Source organism: Haplochromis burtoni, unplaced genomic scaffold, assembly GCF_018398535.1.
Source record: "Haplochromis burtoni strain Fernald_Lab_line unplaced genomic scaffold, NCSU_Asbu1 Contig_114, whole genome shotgun sequence".
NCBI lineage: Eukaryota > Metazoa > Chordata > Actinopteri > Cichliformes > Cichlidae > Haplochromis > Haplochromis burtoni.
The window spans coordinates 1,328,783-1,336,301 of NW_024582475.1; the positions used below are offsets into that span (position 1 = coordinate 1,328,783).

Here is a 7,519-nt window from a genome sequence, read left to right on the forward strand (position 1 = left end):
CCCCACAATAGCACACATGCACAGTAGCATCCTTGTTCCATGTGAAGTTTAACATTGTAGTGCCACACAAACAGTGATGTTTGGCATGTTTCAATTTGTTAACTGCAAATGCAAAAATGCAGAAGTTTGTGAATCTTCTTAAAAATAGACAGCACATGGCTTATTACCAGAAGCGATGATGTAAGCTGCAGTGTGCCACTGTTTTTTTTTCTGTTAACACATTATGTGCTTCAGAAAGCAGTAACACTCAAGAAATATACTCAAGAGTGTGCTGAATGAGCCAGATGGCAATTTTTAGCTGCCAGTTGCAGCAGATAGCGAACAGGGTGACATTTTTCTTTAGACTAAATCTCCATGCCCGTGACTCAGTGTTTACTTTAAAAAGTTCTTATGACCCCCAGAAACTTAATTTATCCACATAAGAGTTTGCACTGTATCCATTTGTCAGTCTTTCCTGTCTTCTGTGCCCATACAATGGATTTTAGCTGAAGACTCTACAGTCTACAGATAATTATTTCTAAATTAAGAGACGCAGTGATGCATTATAACAGAACACAAAAACAGTCGTTGCAGGTAAAGCACAGGTTAAATCAGATCAAATCAGGCATCTGCATTAGTAATGACAGATAGAGAGAGGCAGCGTACACAAGCACATAAGCACAGAGTCTAAATTTTACAGCTTATAAATTTTTCATCTTGTTATTTGATGCACATAAAATCTCAACTCAGTGCTACTGGATACTAGTATGTATATATTAAAGTGTTTTGTAAGTGTGTATGTTAGATCGTTTTACATTTCACATAAGAAAGTTATTGCTGTGCATCATTTTTAGTGTCCCAGTATTGTTTATGCCGGCTCACTGTGACACCATTATGACTTACTGAGCTATTTGTGTTTTTCCTGCTATTGTATTTAACAATAATAACAACAGCTCAGAACTAGTATAAAAGTAAGCGCTGACATTGTAGCGCTGAGATTAGGACTAGTCACACTAAATCTTGTGCTTTTATTTTATGGGGTGTCTGTAGCCCATTAGGTAGAGCAGATCATCTATTAATCGGAAGGCTAGTAGTTTAATCCTTGGCTGCTCCCATCTGCATGTCAAAGTATTGTTGTGCAAGATACTGAGTCTTAAATTGCTTTCCCATGAGTTTAACAGAGTGGGAATGTTAGATAGAAAGCACTCGGGCAAAGAAAAATTGCTTGGATGAATGAGGCATGTGATCAAGTAGAAATGCACTATAAAAGAATCAGTCCATTTTAACCCAACACTTAATAAACACCAATTTTCTGACACCGTAGTTGACAGATTTGTGGGAGATAATAAGCCCCTTGGTCCCTTTACATTGCAGCTCTTTACTCAGTACACATGTATAGAAGTGCACACAACTTTGAACTACAGTTTGATCTCTGCAACACAATCTATTTCATTCTATGCGAATGTACAGATGCAAAACTATTGTGCTGTTGCAGTGAATATCGTTGAGGTGTCCCTACTGCAGTGGGTGTTACCAGAAGCAGATTTTGCCATGAGGACACACAGACTCACAAGACACACAAGTAAAATATTGCCAGCCATGTTATTGGAGTTGCTAAACGTTTGAATTTCCCATAATTCCATGGGCATATCAAAGAGAAGAATGGGCAGTTATCTGGGCGGAACAATTAAACAGCGCTTACTTGATACGGACACGAAAATATAACCCCATCAGACCAGTTTTCATGAAAATGCAAATATTGGGCAGATGTTGGGTGTCATATCTATTTACAGCCAGACCTGCCATCTGCAGGATGCTTTTCGGTGGATAGAAATGATGGCAGTAAACAAAAGAAAACAACTGAAGAAAAGCTGAGATAGCTTTTGCTCTCATTTTATTAGTCATTGTTAATTTGATCAAATTGTTTTACCAGGGAAATCTAGTCTCCAGTTACATTGCACATATTATACACGCGCTCCTTATTTTACCTTGACTTTTTTTTTAAAGAGTTCCCACTAGAGGCATACTCAAATGAAATCTAGCATGCCTGAAGAATAATATGAACCTCAGTTTCACTCTACTGTAGTTTAAAATAATTGAAACCTTAAACATTTTCAAGAGACAATCAAGTAAATATCAAATGCATTTTGGAGGTAATTCAGAAGATGACCTCACTACTACAGGTGACCTCACTACTAGGCTTGGTGTTGTCAATATGTTATCAGGCTGTTACGTGCAGTGCATCACATGCCCAAAATGTTCCTCCCGTGGTCTGGCTTGTGGACTGGGTGTGGAAGAATGGAAAATTCCAGGTTTTCTGGAGTGGAGCATTTGCATGTGTGTGTTTACTCCTCCATTTCTCCAGAGACATTAACTAGGTCAAGCGCAAATGAATCTGCCAACAGCCTAAAGAGTAGTGGTGACAGGGAGGAGGGAGGCAGTGGTGAGGTGTTGTGTGAACTTTGGGCAGAAAGCTCATTGTCAGGATAAAACACCGTTACAGTAACTAATTTTAGCCTGAGCCCTCTCCTGGTCCATTACCTTTCAAAGGGCGAAATCCACTCAGTATTGTTTGCTCAGCAGATCTCAGTTTAACAGTTTGAAGGCCACGCGGGTAATTATGTATAGCCACAAACTAAGCCAGTCAGGGATATTCAGCATTACAACAATTTATCCTGCAATTAATCTTCTTTCCTCTAGGTCTCTGGGATTTTGAATGATATATTTTCGTTTCCCTGAAAGCACTAAATTTCCCCTGTTATAGTTGTTAAATGAGCCTCTGCTTATGATTTCAAACTGTGTTGGGCGGCCAGAGTTAAGCCCATCCTCTCTGTGGTATTTTCATATAGTCAGTGAAACGTGATGCAGTTAGAATGTGTGTTATTTTTCCAGATACACCTTCTCAACTTCCCCTGTGATAAATATCTTTATGCGCACTCCTCTGATTATGCTTCCCTTTTGCAAAGATCAACACCTGGAAACAGCGAAGCACATTTGCAAAGGGCAACAGCACTATGGCATGCATAATGAACATACTGTACGGACCTGGAAGGGAAAGTCATATATTTATCCAATGAGGATAAATAACGATCTGTGGAGCGTTTCTCTCAGATGCACGTGTACGGCGGTAAAGGGATTTGAATGGAGGGGAAGTGGCGCCAAAACACAGCTAAGCACAGTGAGTCTGATAACTGATCCTCAGGAGGAAAAGGTTCAGCCAAATGCATTAGTATAATTCAAGGATCTGCTTTTCCGCAAGGTCAGTAGGTTCAGAGAGTCACAGATGGCTGAGCCTGGTAGTTGGTATTTCTGAGCAAAGAGAAACAGCAACCGGGGGATGGGCTTTCAGCGGGTCACCGAGTTTGTGTACATTTCTGCATACTGGTGAATGTATGTGAAGCCATCTCACAAGTTATTTTAGAGCTACCAATTAGCAAAGTAGCTTGTATTTATGAATGGAAATGTGGATGAAAACCTTCTCATTTCCACTGATGTGATCTCAAAAACAGATGTACGACAGCGTGGAGGTTTATAGCAACAGAGACGAGTAATGAGCTTCAGCACCTCAGAGGGAAACCTATTAAAAGCCCTGCCAGCAATCAGCAGCTCTACCTGCAATGACGGCGCTGCGTAGCTTAACAACGACTCTCTCAGAGCAGATCCGGAAACACTTGAGAAATAACACGGCTGTGCAGTGGCTGGTCCTTAACACATGATGACCTTTCATTGTTCCTGGTCTCAGTGGAGCTTTGCTGCTCATCTCTTAAGAAAACATTAATTCTGGTCTGAGCTGCAGGTGGACTGACTGGCATTTCGTCCTTCTGCTCTTTATAAACTCTCAGTCTGCATGGCCTCCTATAAAACGTTGGGTTGTTTTTAATCACTGAGTCAACACGACCTATTTTATAATCTTTGAAAAAAAAGGCACTCAAAATATTAATATATTTTGCATAAATGGACTTGGACCTCTTTTCTACCATGTTATGGTGAAGCCTCTATTGCCTATGAAACTATTGATTCCCCTCTGCTTCTGCAGGAAGGTAATGACGAGAAAAGAAAACTGAGCTATTCATACACTCATGCACCTGACTTGACGGGTGGCATTGGCTTTTGAGCAGAATGCAACTGGAAACCCGTGTTCTTGTCTGACCTGTCAGAGTTCATTTTCTAAAATGTTCACAGCCAAAATGTCACAGCTCATTGAGAGAGTCACAAAAATTAGGTCAGAGGTCCCAGGATTCCCTATGAAAAGCATCGCACTGTTTAACCATGCAGAAGACAGGCTGGTAGCAGCAGTGTGTGTCGCATCTGTTTTTATACATGCCAGATTATTAGCTTTTAATGCATTATTTAGCAAAGCAAGATTATCCTCTACAGAGATTATAGACAGTAACTGGCTTCTTAAAGAGATTTAAAATTGTTTTTATTTAAAATGGGTACATGATACAGTTTTTTACAGATTGCTCTGATTAGCTGATTTGAAAGAAAACTGAAATATTCTTACTGCTCTGTCTGTTTTAATTTTAGATCTCAACTTTCAGCTTATTCCCACTTACTAAAGGTCAGTCGGACCACTCACATTTGAAATTCTTTATTACTAAAGTAGAATAGGGTTAGAGTTTGGTGTACAGACTCTGAGCTCATCACATTACATATAGAAGGTGGGGAGTGATGTGCAAACAACATCATGGTGGTGGGAAGACCAAAGATCAGCCAGCAATGCTGGGCAGCAGCAATGAGCTGTCAAAGGGAGAAATGGGAGAATAACGCAGACCACTAAAGAGAAGGGGGAGTGCAGGGTGTTAGGTGGGGAGTGTTTTGGCATATAATGTGAGGAGAGTGAGCATGAAAGTGCAGCTTGCCTGAGCAAGCTTGCAGGCTGTGCTCCATTAGTTTAAATGAACTCTACCTTGACCAGCTCCAGAAATAGCAGTCCCATTTCAATGCATTAGTGATAAAAACATTTAAATCCACAGAAAACGACATTCGGCATATCAAAAAAAGGGTTTGTACAATTTGTACTTCGTCTGCGATGGAATATCCTGAAAGTGAATAGAAGTTTTCTTGCAGTCTTATCCAAAGCTTTTTGTCCAATAAAGTTTTCTCATGAAAGCGGTTTGGATGTTAATGATCTGACAGACAGGTTTATGGCACTCTCATGTTCCATTGCATAGTTTTGGTCGGATCACCCAGAAGAACAGACGATATTGAGGACATGCTCACAGATGAATTCATGCCACAGGCTGCAGCTAGTGTGTGTGTGTGTGTGTATCAGAATATTTTTTATTCTTCAGGTGGAGGTAATTGACCTTGGCTACTAAACCCAAGGAACTGCAAGCTCAAGAGGCTGTTGCTGCGTTTCTTTTGTTCTCCAAGGTTAGGAAGCCATTGTGGCTCTCTGTGTTTTCAATCCTCTCCATCTATGTTTCCCCTGCAATTTTAGAGCTGACATCAAAAGAGTGAACACATTATGAACTCAAGTTGAAAGCCTGCAATTATAAGTAGCTCGCTCATGTGTGCACGCTGTGACTCACATGCAAGCTTCATTCAGCCGCCCACTCCTATTTGCACATGTCATCTGCTGCTCTGTCCTCTAACGTCAGAGGCGGCTGGCTGTCCTCCTACATTCCCAGTAGAGTGCGACCAGTTGGAGAGGCAGCCTGGTCTGAGGATGAAACCTCTTTGTATAGTCTGTGATCGACAGCAGACACAGAGAGACCTTCATACTGCCTGTCTAATTATCAGGCCACATGGGGGGGGGGGACAAGGAAACAGCATGCGGTGTGCGATATCGGCTCAGTGTACAGCTTCACATCCTGCGCTGCTTTTAATTCTGTCTTGGCCTCACGCCTGGCCAAAGACCATCATCACCATCTTCACTGTCTTCCCCTTTAGTGCTCCAGTTCCTGCCTCACATGTGCTCCGGCCAGAGCTCGTCAGCCTGTGTAGATGCTCTGACAGACAGAAAGAGAAATAGCTCCTCAAATAGACCCATCGTTTGGCTCACTGGGGAGCACTAGCCCCACTTCTGTGTGCTCTTGCCTCCTATTTCTTTTGTGCCTCAGGCCACAACAAGTTAGAAAGGAACCACAGGGAAATCAAATTTGGAATTATTAGATCACACTGAAAGTATCGAGGGACGAAGAAAAATGTGTGCATAAATACATATTGTTATGAAAATGGGTTGATTTCTGGAGCTTTCATCTCTCTGTCAATAACAGGGTGAAATCTGGAGCAGCTTAGTGGGAAATAACACCGCCTGCATTTACCTCACGTCACCTTTTAAAATGGATCTGCAGTAACCTGCAGGTCTCTTGAAAACTGCATAGTTATAACGTAAGAGTAGAAAGTAAATTCAGAGTATCACTTTTTACAGAGAACGAGCAGTCATTGACCTCCTGGACGCTGTGCGTGTGGTGATTAGATTAAGCAGGACCTCCTTTTTTAGTCAGACGTTTTACAGTTGGCGCTACGTGTAATGAGAACAAAGGAGAGCTCACTGAAAGAACATCTGGAGACTGAGTGTGCAAAATGCCAGCCCAATGTAGAAACTGAATTTAATTTAGAGTTATTATCCTGCGTTCATCAGTGAAGGTTTGAAATGTAATATCAGAACTGCGCATTCAGTAAAAACTCGCTCCGAGGAAGGAAGATTGAGTTTTCGCAGCAAAGTCTGCCTATAAAACCGGGATAAAATCTTGATGAGGTTTCACAGCGTGTGAAAGTGGGAGGCGAGAGACTGCCAATGACTGAGTCAAACCTCCATCTGTGTTGCGACTCCCGTTTCTTTTGGTTTTTCTCTTTTTCTTTTTTCTCTTGCTGTCATGTTGTGACAGACGCAAAACCTGTCTCTCACGTGTCCTTGAGCTGGCTTCCTTTTGCAATGCTGCTCCACTGCATATCCTCTATTTCACTGTATTTCCCTCTCTGCTATCTCATGTACACAACACCTCACAGCGTCAGAGCAGGAGCGGAGTGAAGAAGCTGTTTCTCAGGTAAGAACTGAATGTGAAACTGGAAGCAGAAAGGTACAACATGGTGGAGAGCAATACCTAGAAATATACACACATAGCTACAGTAGCACAGCTACCTAAATAATTTAGAACTGTGGCCTGTGCTGCTGGGTAGACATGAGAGAGCTACCTCAGGACTGAGACCTCAGGCATGGAGTGTTTGAGTTCCTTCAGGAAATGTGGAGAATAAAGTATCCCAGGACAAGAGAGGGGCTTCAAAGCTTTGCTATATTATTAATATGCGCTCTCCATCTGCACAGTGGGGCCTGAGGACAGACTCACACCTACTGCCAGATACAACATAAAAGCGCTGAAATACACTCATGCAACTTGCACTAAAATGCCATTCAAAATTAGACTTATGAGGCAGTAAATTTAATTAAACTCTTAACAGGGAATTCAGACATCTCATTCTCACAGATATATTTGTCTCATGTGTCTCTAACCCTGCTAGTACATCCAAACACCTTTCTACACAAACTGAAACCAACTATAGCGTCCAAAATTGTAAAAAATGTGTCTGACTA

The 7,519-nt window shown here is 41.6% G+C and overlaps 1 long non-coding RNA gene across 1 annotated transcript; it reads right to left on the bottom strand.

Annotated features, from left to right (window-relative positions):
* Window positions 1-211: 211 nt before the first annotated feature.
* Window positions 212-5,923, bottom strand: LOC121814985. Its single transcript, XR_006054706.1, has 2 exons — window positions 5,514-5,923; window positions 212-5,424 (listed from the first exon to the last, which is right to left on the bottom strand). It is a non-coding gene; the product is annotated as an uncharacterized LOC121814985 (long non-coding RNA).
* Between the last annotated feature and the right edge of the window lie 1,596 nt (window positions 5,924-7,519).